The sequence below is a fragment of the Ranitomeya imitator genome, chromosome 2 (assembly GCF_032444005.1).
Source record: "Ranitomeya imitator isolate aRanImi1 chromosome 2, aRanImi1.pri, whole genome shotgun sequence".
Lineage (NCBI taxonomy): Eukaryota > Metazoa > Chordata > Amphibia > Anura > Dendrobatidae > Ranitomeya > Ranitomeya imitator.
Window position 1 is genome coordinate 462,805,290 of NC_091283.1, and position 20,763 is coordinate 462,826,052.

A 20,763-nucleotide genomic window follows, 5' to 3' on the forward strand; every position below is an offset into this window, starting at 1 on the left:
ATGGATTATGGCGTGGGACAGGACAACGGAGAGGTGAGAGATATTGCTGTTTTTTATTTTTGCTTTATTGCAGGAGAAAGAGGGCTTCGGTGGAATTAGGTGAAGTCGTAAGTATGGTTTAATTAAGATTATTAAATGAGTGTCATTCTTCAATTAAAGGACTTTATTCTGGGTGTCTGTGCTTTCTAACAATGTGACTATGGGGTTAGCAATGGGGGTGTCTTATTGATGCCTTTCAATTACTAACCTCAGGGCTTGATGTCACCTGAAAATACAAAGGTGACATCAACCCCCTCATCTATCACCCCACTTGCAATCACTACAGGGCAAGTGGGAAGAGCGAGGCTAAGTGCAAAATTGTCACATCTTATAGATGCACCTTTCTGGGGTGGCTGAGCGCTGATGTTTTTAGCCTGGGAGGGGGCAACATCGATTGCCCCTTCCTAGGCTATTAATATCAGCCCACAGATGTCTGCATAGCCTTTGCTGGTTATAAATTATAGGGGGACCCTATGTAATTTTTTGGGGGTCCCCCATTTTAATACCTACTAAAGGCTTAGTATACAGCTGTGAACTGATATTAATAGCCTGGGAATCTCTATGGGTATTACCCCCTTCCCAGGATATAAACATTTGCGCCTAGCCATCGGCTTTCCCTCTGCTGGTTAAGAAAATTACGTGGGAGCCCACGCCATTTTTTTTCAGAAAAATAATTTGTTAATAATTAAATACATGCACAGTAAGCTGCACACACACTGTACTAATTTAATTTGTCACAGGCATCTATTTAAACTTACGCTTAGACACATAAGTCTTAGTAATCACATAAATAATAGACACTTCATTAAAAAATATTTTTGCTTTGTTTTCATTTTCAAAGCATAGATAGATAGATAGATAAATAGATAGCGATCGATTTCTTCATAAAGTTTAAAAACTGCGTTTTTTTAACTAGGCCCTTGTAGGAATGTAATTCAGACAAGGTCAAGGTGATAATCCAAGGATAAATACCGATATATTGGTAGATCTGGTTTGGGGAGATATAAATAAATATACTCAGTCAGTTAGTAAACATCTTGTTTGGACAGTAAATACATATATCTGGCAGCCAGTAATATAATTAGATGTAGGATTTTAGGGATGATGCTTTTTTTATTAAATATGGGCAAAGCAGAAAGACTTTGTGCACTATGGGTATCTACTCTCATTCAAAGAAAAAATAACTCAGTGCTTTTATTTTTAGAAATGTTGTTGAGATATTTCCAGGGTGAGCTTGGGCTACCATATTAGTAAAGTATCCTCCAGTAGTCCCAGGCTCTGACATTATGATATCTCACAAGGTCCAACAGAAGACAACCCCATATTAATATGTTTGACTAAAGTCTTTCTCTTGCAGATTAAACCACAAATATCCTATATTACTAAATTGTCAGCATATGCTATCATTTGCAATTGTCTAAACGTCCAACCAAGAGATCTGCTGATCATAAGAATAAATGAGATTAAGCCACTTAGGAATTTTCTTTGTACAACGCTGCTCTGATATAGTCAGAGAACTGCAAATCAGTCCTACTAAACTGAACAAAGTAGAGTTACCTGCAGAACAACTAGATGGCGCCATGCAAAGAAAAAAAAAAATCAGTGTGGCTGTTGTATATGTCATTCATATAGAGAAATATTGATGGCACTCACCATGATTAACTTCATCCAAAAATTACAATTATTTAGATATGGACATACAGGATAAAGTGCAAGAGGCAAAGTTGCCACAGCAGCAACAACTGTTTCATATCTTCAGATGCTTTCTAGAGAAAGCATGGTGAGTGCCAACAAGAAAAAGTTGTGCCAGCATTAAGCCATGTGGTTACAGGTGTATTTGCACCCTTTGCTACTATGGTGCTGCTTCAGCTTAGATTTACCTAGGTAGATAGATAGATAGATAGATAGATAGATAGATAGATAGATAGATAGATAGATAGATAGATAGATAGATGGATAGATAGATAAATAGACAGACAGATAGATAGATAGATAGATAGATAGATAGATAGATAGATAGATAGATAGATAGATATAGGATAGATAGATAGATAGATAGATAGATAGATAGATAGATAGATAGATAGATATGGGATAGATGGATAGAGTGTTTTGCCCATGTGATATATAATGTAGTAACAGCACTATTCAGTGACGTTTAATTGTATTAGAAATTGTTTTTCTGTAAAGCTTTCAATTGCATTGTGGAAAAAAAAAGCAATGCATTTTGGGTTAGGAAAAACATTCTCCTGCATTATGTTACTAAAACTCCATTCTCCTTGATAAAGTATATCTGGTGAAGGAACTATCTGTTCTGTGGTATTGTGTATGCAGAACTGTTGTTAAGTCAGACAGTGATTGTTACTAGGTCATGTGTTAACATGTACAAACTCCATCTTGCTGTGTACTTTACTGCTAATTGTAAATGTCATAGTTATGTGATATTCTAAGCTCAATACTTATACCTGTTATTTGTATACTTGTAGTTTTACCACACACATACATTTGTAGATTGTGAGCCCTCGCGGGCAGGGTCCTCTCTCCTCCTGTACCAGTCGTGACTTGCATTGTTTAAGATTACTGTACTTGTTTTTATTATGTATACCCCTCCTCAGATGTAAAGCGCCATGGAATAAATGGCACTATAATAATAAATAATAATAATTTATATGGTTAGCACTGCATCCTTGCAGCGCTGCAGTCCTGGGTTCAAATCCCACCAAGGACAACATCTGCAAGGAGTTTGTATGTTCTCCCCGTGTTTGTGTGGGTTTCCTCCGGGTTCTCACACTCCAAAGACATGTTGATAGAGAATTTAGATTGTGAGCCCCATCGGGGACAGCGATGATAATGTGTGCAAACTGTAAAGCGTTGCGGAATATGTTAGCGCTATATAAAAATAAAGATTATTATAAAGATTATTATTATTTATATACATCAACCTGTTGACCAATAAACAAGTTAGAATACAGAGAATGGTTTGCTTATTTTGGAAAACAGCAAAGGTTTACGCACACAATCTATATTGCACACTGTGAGAATGTGTAAGAAGACAGAACTGATAGAAAATAGATAGATGGATAAAAAGACATGGGATAGATAGATAGATAGATAGATAGATAGATAGATAGATAGATAGATAGATAGATAGATAGGTAGATACAGTGGGTACGGAAAGTATTCAGACCTCTGCAAATGTTTCACTCTTTGTTTAATTGCAGCCATTTGTTAAATTCAAAAAAGTTCATTTTTCACATTAATGTACAATCTTGACTGAAAAAAAGCAGAAATGTAGAATTTTTTGCAAATTTAATTAAAAAGAAAAACTGAAATATCACATGGTCATAAGTATTCAGACCCTTTGCTCAGACGGTCATATTTAAGTCACATGCTGTCCATTTCCTTGTGATTCTCCTTGAGATGGTTCTACTCCTTCATTGGAGTCCAGCTGTGTTTAGTTAAACTGATTGGACTTGATTTAGTAAGGCACACACCTGTCTATATAAAACCTCACAGCTTACAGTGCATGTCAGACCAAATGAGAATCATGAGATCAAAGGAACTGGCCAAGGAGCTCAGAGACAGAATTGTGGCAAGGCACAGATCTGGCCAAGGTTACAAAAAAAATTCTGCAGTACTCAAGGTTCTTAAGAGCACAATGGCCTCCATAATTCTTAAATGGAAGAAGTTTGGGACCACCAGAAGTCTTCCTAAATGTGGTCATCCATCCAAACTGAGCAATTATGGGGAGAAGAACCTTGGTGAGAGAGGTAAAGAAGAACCCCAGGATCACTGTGGCTGAGCTGCAGAGATGCAGTAGGGAGATGGGGAAAGTTCTACAAAGTCAGCTATCACTGCAGCCCTCCACCAGTCAGGCATTTATGGCAGAGTGGCCCGATGGAATCCTCTCCACAGTGCAAGACATATGAAAGCCTGCATAAAGTTTTCTAAAAAAAACACATGAAGGACTCCCAGACTATGAGAAATAAGATTCTCTGGTCTGATGAGATGAAGATAGACCTTTTTAGTGATAATTCTAAGAGGTTTGTGTGGAGAAAACCAGACACTGCTCATCATCTGCCCAATACAATTCCAACAGTGAAACATGGTGGTGGCAGCACCATGCTATGGGGATGTTTTTCAGCTGCAGGGACAGGATGACTGGTTTTCTTTGAAGGAAACATGAATGCGGCCAAGTACAGAGATATCCTGGTTGAAAACCTCTTCCAGAGTGCTCTGGACATCAGATTTGGCTGAAGGTTCACCTTCCAACAAGACAATGACTCTAAGCACACAGCTAAAACAAAGGAGTGGCTTCAGAACAACTCTGTGACCATTCTTGACTGGTCCAGCCAGATCCCTGACCTAAACCCAATTGAGCATCTCTGGGGAAACCTGAAAATGGCTGTCCACCAACGTTCACCATCCAACCTGAAGGAACTAGAGAGGATCTGCATGGAAGAATAGCAGAGGATCACCAAATCCAGGTGTGAAAAACTTGTTGCATCATTCCCAAGAAGTCTCAAGGCTGTGCTAGCTCAAAAGGGTGCTTCTACTCAATACTGGGCGAAGGGTCTGAATACTTCGGACCATGTGATATTTCAGTTTATCTTTTTTAATAAATTTGCAAAAATTACTATATTTCTGTTTTTTTTTTCAGTCAAGATGAGGCGCAGAGTGTACATTAATGAGAAAAAAATGAACTTTTTTGAATTTACCAAATGGCTGCAATGAAACAAAGAGTGAAAAATTTAAAGGGGTATGAATACTTTCTGTACCCACTGTAGATATGGGATAGATAGGTAGATAGATAGATAGATAGATAGATAGATAGAAATAAAAAAATGGAGGCAGCACACCATTCTCACATTCTCAGTGAACAAAGGAGAGTTCAATACTTTTATTAGCCCTTCTCAGGTTTGGTCTGTGTATGTAGGGCTTTGCACCTGATTATTCTTCTCTTTGCATTTTGTGCTGCTCTAATTCCTCTTGTTTATAGATAGATAGATGGATAGATATATAAATAGATAGATAGATAGATATGAGATAGATAGATAGATATGAGATAGATAGATATGAGATAGATAGGTACGGGGCATAACTATAATAGGTGCAATTACAATATCACCCGGGCTCTGGAGACTAGGGGAGCCCAAAAGGTCTCTTTGCCCCATGTGAGAAAACTATTACTAGAGTGGTTTGTCTCTATGTAAAGTCTTGTCTAAAGTCCACTTTAAGGGAGGATATTAGCGAAGGGAATGAGGATGTCGAGTCCATATGGGTCGAAATTCATGGAGGGAAAAATGGTAACAAAATTCTCATTGGGGTCTGTTACAAACCCCCAAATATAACAGAAACCATGGAAAGTCTACTTCTAAAGCAGATAGATGAAGCTGCAACCCATAATGAGGTCCTGGTTATGGGGGACTTTAACTACCCGGATATTAACTGGGAAACAGAAACATGTGAAACCCATAAAGGCAACAGGTTTCTGCTAATAACCAAGAAAAATTATCTTTCACAATTGGTGCAGAATCCAACCAGAGGAGCAGCACTTTTAGACCTAATACTATCTAATAGACCTGACAGAATAACAAATCTGCAGGTGGTCAGGCATCTAGGAAATAGCGACCACAATATTGTACAGTTTCACCTGTCTTTCACTAGGGGGACTTGTCAGGGAGTCACAAAAACACTGAACTTTAGGAAGGCAAAGTTTGACCAGCTTAGAGATGCCCTTAATCTGGTAGACAGGGACAATATCCTCAGAAATAAGAATACAGATAATAAATGGAAAATGTTTAAGAACATCCTAAATAGGCACTGTAAGCGGTTTATACCTTGTGGGAATAAAAGGACTAGAAATAGGAAAAACCCAATGTGGCTAAACAAAGAAGTAAGACAGGCAATTAACAGTAAAAAGAAAGCATTTGCACTACTAAAGCAGGATGGCACCATTGAAGCTCTAAAAAACTATAGGGAGAAAAATACTTTATCTAAAAAACTAATTAAAGCTGCCAAAAAGGAAACAGAGAAGCACATTGCTAAGGAGAGTAAAACTAATCCCAAACTGTTCTTCAACTATATCAATAGTAAAAGAATAAAAACTGAAAATGTAGGCCCCTTAAAAAATAGTGAGGAAAGAATGGTTGTAGATGACGAGGAAAAAGCTAACATATTAAACACCTTCTTCTCCACAGTATTCACGGTGGAAAATGAAATGCTAGGTGAAATCCCAAGAAACAATGAAAACCCTATATTAAGGGTCACCAATCTAACCCAAGAAGAGGTGCGAAACCGGCTAAATAAGATTAAAATAGATAAATCTCCGGGTCCGGATGGCATACACCCACGAGTACTAAGAGAACTAAGTAATGTAATAGATAAACCATTATTTCTTATTTTTAGGGACTCTATAGCGACAGGGTCTGTTCCGCAGGACTAGCGCATAGCAAATGTGGTGCCAATATTCAAAAAGGGCTCTAAAAGTGAACCTGAAAATTATAGGCCAGTAAGTCTAACCTCTATTGTTGGTAAAATATTTGAAGGGTTTCTGAGGGATGTTATTCTGGATTATCTCAATGAGAATAACTGTTTAACTCCATATCAGCATGGGTTTATGAGAAATCGCTCCTGTCAAACCAATCTAATCAGTTTTTATGAAGAGGTAAGCTATAGGCTGGACCACGGTGAGTCATTGGACGTGGTATATCTCGATTTTTCCAAAGCGTTTGATACCGTGCCGCACAAGAGGTTGGTACACAAAATGAGAATGCTTGGTCTGGGGGAAAATGTGTGTAAATGGGTTAGTAACTGGCTTAGTGATAGAAAGCAGAGGGTTGTTATAAATGGTATAGTCTCTAACTGGGTCGCTGTGACCAGTGGGGTACCGCAGGGGTCGGTATTGGGACCTGTTCTCTTCAACATATTCATTAATGATCTGGTAGAAGGTTTACACGGTAAAATATCGATATTTGCAGATGATACAAAACTATGTAAAGCAGTTAATACAAGAGAAGATAGTATTCTGCTACAGATGGATCTGGATAAGTTGGAAACTTGGGCTGAAAGGTGGCAGATGAGGTTTAACAATGATAAATGTAAGGTTATACACATGGGAAGAAGGAATCAATATCACCATTACACACTGAACGGGAAACCACTGGGTAAATCTGACAGGGAGAAGGACTTGGGGATCCTAGTTAATGATAAACTTACCTGGAGCAGCCAGTGCCAGGCAGCAGCTGCCAAGGCAAACAGGATCATGGGGTGCATTAAAAGAGGTCTGGATACACATGATGAGAGCATTATACTGCCTCTGTACAAATCCCTAGTTAGACCGCACATGGAGTACTGTGTCCAGTTTTGGGCACCGGTGCTCAGGAAGGATATAATGGAACTAGAGAGAGTACAAAGGAGGGCAACAGAATTAATAAAGGGGATGGGAGAACTACAATACCCAGATAGATTAGCGAAATTAGGATTATTTAGTCTAGAAAAAAGACGACTGAGGGGCGATCTAATAACCATGTATAAGTATATAAGGGGACAATACAAATATCTCGCTGAAGATCTGTTTATACCAAGGAAGGTGACGGGCACAAGGGGGCATTCTTTGCGTCTGGAGGAGAGAAGGTTTTTCCACCAACATAGAAGAGGATTCTTTACTGTTAGGGCAGTGAGAATCTGGAATTGCTTGCCTGAGGAGGTGGTGATGGCGAACTCAGTCGAGGGGTTCAAGAGAGGCCTGGATGTCTTCCTGGAGCAGAACAATATTGTATCATACAATTAGGTTCTGTAGAAGGACGTAGATCTGGGGATTTATTATGATGGAATATAGGCTGAACTGGATGGACAAATGTCTTTTTTCAGCCTCACTAACTATGTTACTATGTTACTATGTTACTATGAAAGACTTGTGATAGTTGGAGGTCCTGTTAGACATTTTGCATTGGGGCCTACAAGATTCACGTATCACCACTGGATACATAGATAGGTAGATAGATAGATATGATGTAGATAGACAGACTGATAAACATTTGAGTAATTGAGCTTTATTGTAGGGCTGCAATACCACACAAAACATGTGGATAAAGGTGGCACTGTTTTTGGAAGAAAGGAACCATGCTTTTATATGATAGGTCCATTATCCCACAAGAGGTAAAGAGAAAAAGAAAAAGCAGCTTCACAATTTCCTGCAGATCATCGACACCAGTAATATAAATGTATCCCAAATTATAGTTGATATTAAATGATTCACTCATCGGAGTTAATGAAGTAGCGTTTTCAGGTGCCTCATTGGAAGCCATTCCCTGGGCGCAGATCTTCCTCCATGAATCCTACAAGGCGGCACCAGCTGCTAATCTTTATCTACATTGAATATATAATTTAAAAACAATATTTCTTTCAAAGGTTACTGTTCTGAAACAAGAGCTGCTTTCTGCATGTTAAATGCTCTCAAGTAGTCATTAAAATCCCGCTTTTGTTGCTGGTTGCTGTTCAGTTCAAAGACAAAAGTTAACATTTTTAGAAGCAAATGAGACCACTTGGGAGGAAGATTAGGAAAAATTGTCTTTCCTGTTTTCTTCACTGCAAACAACAAGGGAGGGAAAATGCATTGTTAAACTTCCCTTTAAACCAGCCACATTATGGCTGACTAGAGGGCATTTAGCAAAGAATTTTCCCAATCTCCAGTAAACGCCTGGTCAAGGCTCATGCATATCATAAAGTGATATAGACACTAACTCAGTTTTGAGTCATTAAAAAGGATACCTGGTTCAGAAAGCTCACCGACACTTGGGAGCTTGGGAGGTGTGTTGGGTGTAGGGGGAAGATTTAGGGTCATCATCTATTAACTGGTGGTGTCACTCACTCCCTTGGAGCACCAGGCCCTTTTTTGCTATAGGTCAGGCTTATACATCCATGATTTGCGGTCCAAGTACAGACCGTGATGCACATTCCAGCTGTGGATTTCCAGACCCAAACTCGACAGCCTCATCTATGAACCACAAAAGGAAGTGTAAAGCCTTCCTTTATGAGAACTGTGTAAAATTGGATTTCACCTGTAGGGAAATGTAACACATTGGCCCTGGTTCATTATTTTCATTATTGATTTTGCGCCTAGTTTTGTGCCTTTTTTTGTTTGTACCCAATTCATTATTTTATTTGTGTCTTTTTTTAAAGTCTTTTTTCCCTCGACTGTTTTTTTTTTGCTTTTTGCTTTGTGGACGGAGTTTAGCAATTCCAAATATTTTGTTTCTATCTATGAATTGCGACTTTTTAAAAAGTTGTAGAATTTGGCTCACTTTCACTTTAGTTCCCTACTATGTGTGACTTTTTGCTTCAAAAAGTCACAAAAACAGTATAGTGCCAAAACATCAAAGTGTTTAAGTCACAAAAGTGTCATAAAAACTTTGAAAAGTTGCAAAATTTTGCACAATGTGAAGTTGTGCAAAAGTTTTACAACTTTTGGTGTTTTTGCATCACTTTGGATCAGCTTTGCCAAAATGGACAGAGCTGGGGAAGAACCGGTTCTACGCCCCCCAGAAAAGTTAATCAAATCTGTTCAAATTTTCTACACCAGAAATGTTATGACTCTGAGTAGCATTAATGGCACAAAGCAACATTTATTGTGTAAAATTCATCAAAATGTAATTCACAAAGTTGTCTTTTTTTCTTACTTTAAGGGGTTGATTCATGAAATCACTTTATTCTAGTCTTGACAAAGTACACAATGCCAAATTCATTAAAAGGCACACGCCACTTGATGGATTCATCATTTCTTGTAAGTGGCATGTGTCTGTCAATTAATTCAGCACCATGTCCTCTGTCAAGACAGGTGTAGTGTGAGTTTGCACTACACTACAAAAGTGTTGATGAATTGGTTCTTTCAAGTAAAAAAAAAAGACCAGATTTGACTTTGCGCCAAATTCATGAATTGCGTGCGACATTTTAAAAAATGGTGCTTAGTGCCAGAAGTACTAATCCAGTCATGTGCTGGAGTAACATTTCTGGGATAAAAAATACCAATGATTTGATGAATTTGATAGTCTTTTTGCTGCTCTGCATTATTGCTCTATGAGCAACGTCACCTTGGTGAAGACAATAAAAACTGGCAATAAATAAAAAAGCCCATCTTTAACCCCTTACTGCCAGCTGACAGAATAGTACGTCAGCTGGCAGTATCCCCCACTTTGAGGTGGGCTCCGGCAGTGATCCCACCTCAAAGACATAAACTGTCAGCTGTTTTTAACAGCTGACATGTGCCCACAATAGGCACGAACGAAATCGCGATCCACTCCTATTAAGTAGTTTAATGCCTCTGTCAAACTCTGGCAGTGGGCATGTAAATGCACTTCCGGATGCCGGTCCGGAAATATGCGCAGTGATGACCCCCGTTACATATCAGGGGTCATCGCTGCGTTGCCATCACAAACAGAGGTCTCCTGGATACCTCTATGGCTGTTGATGGCAGATTGCTATGAGCGCCACCCTGTGGTCGGCACTCATAGCAAGCCTGTAATAATGCTGCATAGAGGTGATCTGAGCATCACCTCTATGTAGCAGAGGCGATTGCGCTATGGCAGCTTCTAGCCTCCCATGGAGGCTATTGAAGCATGCCAAAAGTAAAAAAATGCAAAAATAATAAAAAAGATATAAAAGTTCAAATCACCCCCCTTTCGCCCAAATCAAAATAAAAAATAAAAAAAATCAAACCTACACATATTTGGTATTGGTGCATTCAGAATCGAACAATCTTTCAATAAAAATAAAGAATCAACATGATCGCTAAACAGCGCAGCGATAAAAAAATCAAAACGCCAGTATTACGGGTTTTTTGGTTGCTGCGACAATGAATTAAAATGGAATAAAGGGCTGGCTACTGTATTTCTCACACGAGGCGCTCCGGTATTCCCCTGACCATTCTATCAACAGACGCCGAGAAGGCCTTCGTTAGAGTTAGCTGGCACTATATGACTTGTACCTTACAAAAGTTTGCTTCTCCCCCTTTTATAAATGCCATTATGACTCTCTATACGATCCCAACTGCTAAAGTCAGAGTAAACTGAATATTTTCGGACCCCTTCGTGATTAGAAACGGCACTAGACAGGGCTGCCCTCTCTCCCCTGCCCTTTTTGTGATGGTATTGGAGACCTTGATACAGAAAATTAGACAGGACTCAGATGTTAGGGGTTTAGTAGTGGGTCAGCTTGAATTCAAGACAGCTGCTTTTGCGGATTACTTCTTACTTCTGATCTCGAAACCCAAAACAGCTTTCTCTAATATCTTAGAAACAATTCCAAATTCGTTAAACAGATCTAACTTCAAAATTAATATGAGCAAGTCCGAAGTTCTGAACATCTCGGCATCAGATGTAATGGTCTCAGCTCTCAAACAGACAACCCCTTTCAAATGGCCCCCTGAGAAATTAAAATACCAGGGGATCTATCTAACCGCAGATCCCACCTCACTTTACAAACATAATTTTCTCCCTTTGCTGGATAAGCTACAAACTTTACTCAAATCATACGATTTGCCTTACCTATCCTGGATAGGAAGGGTTAATGTAATCAAATCCTATATTCTTCCAAAAAATGTTTACATTATGAATATGAAAAGAAGTCTCGAACTCAACTTAAATGTGTTTCGTAGATTTATTGCTGGACGTAGCACCAGAAACGTTTCAGCCCTACAGTGGGCTTTCATCAGTCACTACAGTGTTCAAAAAAACGCAATGCAATGCGGTATATAAACAAAATATGCAATACAATGCAGTAGATAAATAAAACATGAAAAAAACTAAAGTATATACAAAATTGTCACAAACAATCAAATGGAGCCAAAGCATTAACAGATATATCTTTTTCAATGATGGTATCGCAGTGAATTTGTGCTCAATATCCTCGCTAGATACATTGTGGGAGTGGCTAATGCCAATTTCTTTTGTGGCAAAGAGTCCTTGTATAAGGAAGCAGACCTGAATCAGGTGCCTAATGTGGTGACAGACAAGGGAAGAGAACGCACGATGTATAGCATTCACATGGACATGGATAGATAGACTGTAATCAAAAAGGAGGATGGTACTCACAGACAATATCCCCTTGCTGGGAAAGTAGATGAGGGGTAGATGTAGTTTTTAATGGGGTGTAACTATAGGACGTGGGAGGGAAAGGGAAAGTAAATACCGGAGGTATAATATACTGATGTACCCCTGAAACTGTAGTGCCCCTAGGTATATGTGCTAGAGTACCTTGGAAATATATATAGAAATGGCGGGAGGTGATCCCTTCGTAAGGCGAACCACGAGACCCGGGCTGCAGAGGATAGAGATCAGGCAAAACTCAGTGTAAGTCCCCATATTGATTAGCCATGCATATTGCGGAGATAGTTATAGGAGGCATGTAATTACCTGTAGAGAAGCCGCTGGGGTATGAGGATAGTCCTCTCAGACGCGGAGTCCACCGCTCGTCTGAGAGGAATCAGCGGGTGCCGGTTAAAATACCGGTGTCAGCACACAAAAAACGAGCGCCGCGACGGAAAGTGACGTCACAAGGTGTCGCCAGACCGGAAGTAAGTGGCTGTGCGGTTCACAGCAGCGGGAAGTGCGTTCCAAGGAGGGGCGCTATACTACAGTGTAAATCTAAAGCCTCCGTACCACAGCTATGGCATGGGGAAGCAGACATGGGAAATAAAACCCCTTGTGAGCGCCGATTATGGGCGGAGCCGTATGACAAAGGGGGCGTGGTCTAATATGGGTGGAATCCCTTAGCAGTAGAAGGGGAATATAGGAGAGTGTAAGGGAGGGGGAATGGGCAGAGTACCATGAATAGGTTCTATCCATACCAGTGATAGAAGAGGGATGTCCCACGTGACAGATAAGCAGGCGGAGAGGAAGGGAGGTGACCACAGCTACAATATATACTAAGTATATGGGAATAAGCAGTCTAAACAGTATAACCATACTTGGGTATAGGGTGCAGACTCAGATACAGCAGGGTACATATGGAGTGTAGGGTGTTTTGACATATGAGCGTGAGATCAATAGTGTAACATACATATAGCAGATACTGCCCATTGCAGCTACATCTAAAAAGAGCGTGTCCGTAGTGAACGGTGATAACGGACAAAAGTATAGACACGGAGAGTGATGGTCAATCCGATGGTGACAGTGGTTCGTGACGTGTCGATCAATCATTAGTACAGACGACTCTAAAAGACAAAGGCATATATTAGTATATGGCGTAAAAACACGCTTATGTCAGGAATATCAAACCCTATAGTTTCAGACACAAAAGAAGTATCCAGAACCCCTCAAATAAATGCAGATAGTTCATATTCCCTGTTTAGACCTTTCGGTGATAGTGTGTCTAGGGTGTGTATCCAGTATGCCTCACGTTTTTTGAGCATCAATAGTCTATTGCCTCCCCTGCGTTGCGTCGGGACGTGTTCTAGTACCTGAAATTTTAATTGGGAGATACTGTGTCCAAGTGGGTGACCTCTGCGAGACTACATGGATCGGAGGACACAATTGGTTGATTGCCCCTGGAGACATGGACGTACCGATACCGGATCCTATGATTGGCTTAGTGTCCCTATGGAAACGGATATACAGGAAGGAACACCGTATGAATTCAGGATGAACACAGGATTAACTCTGCATCTGTACGGCGTTTTGTGGTGTTTTATACATTATAAGATTGTTTATTTGTGATACTTGTATATATGGAACATTGATGTCTGTTTTTTCTAGGAGTTATTTATTATATGTGGGGGGGTGGTGATTGATGGTGATTGGTGCACTATGTGGCACCCTTGCTATTTAAGATGGCTGCCCCTGTTGTATTATATGCTTGACAAAGACCGCATACCGGTCGAAACGTTGCTGGATTATGGCTTTAATAAATTTGTTCTAAGAAAATCTACACCCGGATGGAGCGCTGTTCTTTTTACATTTCTCTGACTATATTGGATCCGGGACGGTTCCCTGGATGTTGAACGGGCGCCCCTATTGAGAGTGCTGTCAGCCGCTATCTATTCTATTGGACTATTGGAACCTAGACTGACGTGCACCTTGGACATTAATATGGAGGCAAGTGCTAATCTAGAAATGGGTGATCTAGAAAATGCCATGTTTTTTTCATATACTGACGATGATGCTGCACGTATTTTATCTGGGTCTGGCTTGGATACTGCCTTCTTGAGTACACCGACGGCAGACATGCTTAAGAAAAAATGGGAGAATGAGAGGAGAAGATTAATCTCTCTGGAACTCCATGTTGTAACCCTGACGGAATATTATAAAGTACGGAGGATTCCGAGGGGACTGCGGCCACACCTGAGACCAACTCTGCTACCCGATAATGCGCAATTCTGTATTAAGTTTGAGTCTATCTCCAATAAGTATGCTTTTGACATCATGCTCCTCAATATTGAATTTCTGAAAAAGGAGATGGAACTACTTAAGAAAACTATAAGTGATCTTGAGTTACAGATAACAACACAGCTGACAGCACAGGGGTGGGGCCCCCTTAAAACGAAGATTGAGGAGAATCTCGTGAAATACAGGAGTGAGATCGAGACCACAAAAAGGAATAAGTGGTTCCGTGATGCAGAGGACTACAGAGTGGGCCGGGTCTTCGCTTGGCAGACGAGAATCAACCAGAATCCCGGTAATGGGCGTGGGAGATCGATGACCCAAAGGAAATATAAGAAACAGCAAGGGAGGAAGCATTCGAATTTTGGCTTCACAACGGCGGAATCGGATTCCACGGACGAATCTACAACTGGGAATAGTACCAGACCAGCCCATTTTTAAGGGAGAGGATCAGTCGACAGAATCGCTCCAGGAGACGGGGTCGCCGAGGTGGCAGGAGGCACAGGAAACAAAGGAGCATCGAAGGATCAACGACAAATACGCAATACTGCGATGAGGACAAGGAATATGAGGGAGATCCAGTAACTGATGACAAATTGGTGGTAAATATTTCATCTGTTGAACTATCACAGGTAGAACTTAAAGTACTGTCTAAGGGTTTGTCGTTTTGTCCTTCGAATTGTCCAGATTGGTTTAACATTGAGGTTGATTTACAAGCCTCTTATAGGCGATTGAGGCTGACATCGTTTTTCTCCGATAAGACTGTGGGAGGTAGTGCTGAGGTCGAGGAGCCGACGAATAGCTTCTCATTACAACAGGTGGGACTTTATAACAAAAGTAAATTCCAACCACCGAATAGGAACCACTTTGTTGAGTCCTATATTGAGCTTGTACAAAGAGACATTGAGAAGATCAGAACTAATTTTAAACCGAGTTCCAGACACAATATGACTTTGCTAGAGAAGTCGACCCTTGAGAAATTAGCAAAGAACACCGCATTAACTATTAAACCGGCCGATAAAGGCGGAGCGGTGGTGGTTATGGACACGAACAAGTATAAGGCGGAAATTCGTAGGCAATTGAATGACCACTTGGTATATGAGAAATTATCATCTAACCCTACCCCTCGTCTTCAGAGGGAATTACAACTTGTGGTCAGTGATTCCCTTGCCATGGGACTCATTGACCACAAGTTGTCTGAATACTTGATTGTTGATTGATGCACCTATAGTGCCCGTGATATATATATTACCGAAGATCCATAAAGATCTAAACAACCCACCCGGTAGGCCTATAGTATCCGGTAGGGGTTCATTGTTTAACAAAACGGCGATTTTTTTGGATAAAGTGTTACGACCTTTTGCTGTGAGAACTAAGTCGTTTATCCGGGATACGAGTGATTTTCTTGATAAAATCCGTGATGTAACGGTTTCTGATTCTACTATCCTGGCCTCGTTCGATGTGACGTCATTGTATACGTCCATTGAGCATGAGAAGGGGCTAGAAGCAGTGTCCAGTGCGCTATCGGGCTCTGACGTGGCCCCGGAATGTGCACGGCTTGTCCTCACGCTGCTGGAGTTCATCCTGAGGAGGAATTATTTCCTCTTCGGTGATGAATATTTCCAGCAGCTTAGGGGTACCGCCATGGGGTCCAATGTGGCCCCTACTTACGCTAACATCTATATGGCGGTATTCGAGGACAGGTTCGTGTACAGTTCTACCTTCTGGCGCCACGTCAGAGCCTGGTGGCGTTACATTGATGATATTTTTGTTGTATGGGATGGGGAGTTGAAAGGACTGGAGGATTTTTGGGGGGAGATCAACAGTGTATACCCCGAATTACAGTTTACCCTTACCCATTCTGTCACTCAGATACAGTTTTTGGACACCTTGGTCTACAAAGAGGGAGGCATGTTGAGGACTGACATTTACATCAAGGGGACTGATAGAAATAGCCTTCTATTGTTTGATAGTAATCACCCTAGGAAAATGGTGGGCTCCCTTCCATGGAGTCAACTCATACGTGTCAGACGCATCGTGTCTGATGAGGAGAGAATAGACCGAAGACTGGAGGAGATGTGTGGAAAATTTCTACAAAGGGGATACCCAAGGACGGTGGTGGATGGGTTTAGGATTAAGGCCCGCGGTATATCACGAGATGGGATTGGTAAGAAACCACCTAGTAGACAGCCTGATGTGCGCATCCCCTTTGTGTCCACTTATAACTCTGCCAGTAACCAGATTGGATGGGTGTTGAAGAGACACTGGTCGTTTCTCCAACGTGGCCTGCCGGCCATTGAGGGCTTTAGGTCACCACCGATGATGTCGTTCAGAAGGGGGCGGAATTTAAGGGACAAATTAGTGAGGTCTGACGTCGGTTCTGAGAGGACCCCGGTACAACAACTTTTGGGCACAACCAGACTCGGTAATTTTCCGTGTCTGGGTTGTGCCTGTTGCAACAACATGCTGAAGGGTGATGCTTTTCATCACCCTCATACTGGTAAAAAAATCTGTTTGAAAGAAAGGTATACTTGCTTGTCTAATTATGTAATATACATGATTGTTTGCCCATGTGGCCTGGCGTATATAGGTGAGACAACTACAGCAGTCAAAATCCGCATTAGCAAGCATAAAAGTACAATAAGAACAGGCCTGACAGACTTACCAATCCCTAAACATTTTATGGAAATGAGACACTCTGTTAACCAACTTCGCTTCCGGGTCATTGATAGTGTCCCCATGTTAAGGAGAGGTGGTGATAGGGTGCAAATATTAAAGAAAAAAGAGATGAGATGGATCTACACATTGGGGACATTACAACCAAAGGGTCTAAATTTGGATTTCAATCTGTTATCTTGTGCCTAATCTGGTTTCTATTCCCTTGTGCAGTGAATTCGTCAGTATATGTTTGTTTTTAATAGACATTTGTTTATTTGACATTCTTTATGTCATGTTTTTATTTGTGTTTTGTAGACACTGGGACGATCAAAGGCTGATGGAGATGGATCTTCTAGTATCGGAATGATTTCCTTTGTAAGAAATATGAATGAATGGATATTTATTGTTATTCCTGTCTCCATTGTGCTATTTGATTGCCTCAGTGTCTAGATAGTTTGTGTGGTTTTATTTCACATTTAATGCCGTGTAAATTTACTGATATGTTGCCTTTATGTAGTGGGATTGGTGGGGTTTTCCATATGTTCTGTATTACTTTTGTTCATATGTTATTCCCGGTATGATCTTTATACATGAGTGGGGTTTTGCTAGTGTCCTCTATAAGGGTTGCGCCTTTTGTATCCGGTTTATAGAATGAAGACTCTTGTGAAGCTCACCCTGACTGTGATGCGCGTGCGCAGCACCACTGGTGCCTTCTATGCACCTGCCGGCAGTGCGCACACTTGGTGGCCGCTGCGCACTCAGGATACATGAATGGGCGGCGTCTTCGGATCTGTGGCGGTGTCCGAACATCGGCGTGGTGCGCATGCGCGGTATGTCCGGTGGGCGGGTCGCTGGCACGGCCGTGAGCGGTGTCTCATTCAGTGCCTGTGCGGCTGCGCGGATTTATGCGCTTTAATTGGGAAGTCTATTGACCCGGATAGGATATTGCTCTAATGACTGGTGCTGGATTGGGTGACCTCTGCGAGACTACATGGATCGGAGGACACAATTGGTTGATCGCCCCTGGAGACATGGACGTACCGATACCGGATCCTATGATTGGCTTAGTGTCCCTATGGAAACGGATATACAGGAAGGAACACCGTATGAATTCAGGATGAACACAGGATTAACTCTGCATCTGTACGGCGTTTTGTGGTGTTTTATACATTATAAGATTGTTTATTTGTGATACTTGTATATATGGAACATTGATGTCTGTTTTTTCTAGGAGTTATTTATTATATGTGGGGGGGTGGTGATTGATGGTGATTGGTGCACTATGTGGCACCCTTGCTATTTAAGATGGCTGCCCCTGTTGTATTATATGCTTGACAAAGACCGCATACCGGTCGAAACGTTGCTGGATTATGGCTTTAATAAATTTGTTCTAAGAAAATCTACACCCGGATGGAGCGCTGTTCTTTTTACATTTCTCTGACTGTGTCCAAGTGTGTGAAAATGGTGGGGTAGGGGTAGTAAAAGGTTATTGCAGCGAATAGTGGATTTGTGTTTTGACACCCGATCTCTAATGGGTTGAGATGTTTCTCCTACATATAGTAGGCCACACGGGCATTTGATGACATAAACAACATATGTGGAGCTACATGTGAAGTACCCTCTAATTTTAAACTCTTTACCAGAGTGCGGGTGTGTGACTGCATTTCCCTTGAGAACATTATTACACTGTGCACAGTGTAGGCACGGAAACGTGCCTTCCCTTGGTTTACCAAGAAAACTTTGTTTAACAGTGGTACTTGTGCCAATGTCTGCCTTGACAAGACTATCCCGCAGGCTTGGAGCTCTTTTGAAGCACAGGAGGAATGGTTGTTGAAACCCCGTTACATTAGGAAATGCACTAGATAAAATATGCCAATTGCTGCGTATAGCCCTATGGAGTTTGTATATGAAAGGGTGAAACGAGTGTACAAAAGGGATACGTGAGGTGGTATCCGCCCTAGGTCTGTTGGTCACAGCCCTGGACTTCTCCAGGATAGATAAGGGGTACCCTCTAGTTTGAAATTTTTGTGTCATCTCTTGTATGCGTCGATCCCTGGTGTTAATGTCGGAGACTATACGTTGTACTCTCTGGTATTGTGCCTTTGGTATGGACCTTTTGGTAGAAGGGGTATGGAGACTCTCAAAATGTAGGAGACTATTACGGTCCGTACTTTTTGAGTAGAGATCAGTACTGAGTTGACCACCTACACCCTTTAACACCAGTGTGTCTAGAAAGTTCATATTCCAGAGATCGTAATTGATAGTGAAGGTAATACCAGGCCATGAGGTGTTCAGGAATGTCAGGAAGGTGTGGAGTAGATTTTCTGAACCCTGCCATACACAAAATACATCGTCAATGTATCTCTTCCATACAATGATGTTCTCCCTAAATAGGCTATTCTTGTATATACAGCTCTCCTCAAAGTGTACCATATATGCATTTGCATAAGGAGGTGCTGCGTGCAACCCCATGGCGGTCCCCCGTTTTTGTAAATAAAATCTGTCTTGAAACAGAAAGAAATTGGATGTCAGTATGACCCTGAGGAGATCAATGCAGAGTGATGTCTGGTCCGTGTCCATATCGGTCCCTGTTATGATAGGCAATTCAGTAACACAATGTACACAGCGATCAGAGCACATACAGTGATCTGACAATAACCCAAAATAATAGAACGAGCTCTGAGACGTGGAAACTCTGTAGACCGCAATTCCTGATCCTCTCCAAACACAACTAGAGGCAGCTGTGGATTGCGCCTAACGCTCCCTATGCAACTCGGCACAGCCTGAGAAACTAACTAGCCTGAAGATAGAAAAATAAGCCTACCTTGCCTCAGAGAAATACCCCAAAGGAAAAGGCAGCCCCCCACATATAATGACTGTGAGTAAGATGAAAAGACAAACGTAGGGATGAAATAGATTCAGCAAAGTGAGGCCCGATATTCTAGACAGAACGAGGATAGGAAAGATAACTTTGCGGTCTACACAAAACCCTAAAGAAAACCACGCAAAGGGGGCAAAAAGACCCTCCGTACCGAACTAACGGCACGGAGGTACACCCTTTGCGTCCCAGAGCTTCCAGCAAAACAAATAGACAAGCTGGACAGAAAAAATAGCAACAAATAGCAAAGAAGCACTTAGCTATGCAGAGCAGCAGGCCACAGGAATGATCCAGAGAAACACAAGTCCAACACTGGAACATTGACAGGAAGCATGGATCAAAGCATCAGGTGGAGTTAAGTAGAGAAGCAGCTAACGACCTCACCAGATCACCTGAGGGAGGAAACTCAGAAGCTGCAGTACCACTTTCCTCCACAAACGGAAGCTCCCAGAGAGAATCAGCCGAAGTACCACTTGTGACCACAGGAGTGAACTCTGCCACAGAATTCACAACAGGTCCCCTCCAACAGATGGCGGACCGAGTGGATACCTTCCTCATGGGGGATGGAAGTATAAAGATCCCTCACATCTAAGGTCACCAAAGGCATCTACGGGGATAGAACCAATATCACTGATCACTTTTAAAAAGGAACTTGTGTCTAACAAGAAGGACCTAGATTTCTGTATGAGGGGGGTAAGGATTCTCTCAATGTATCTCGCTATGGGGGAAAGTATGGAATCCGTGGAGGCCACTATGGGCCTCCCTGGTGGGTTCTCCAAGTTTTTATGGATCTTCGGCAGCGTGTAAAAGACC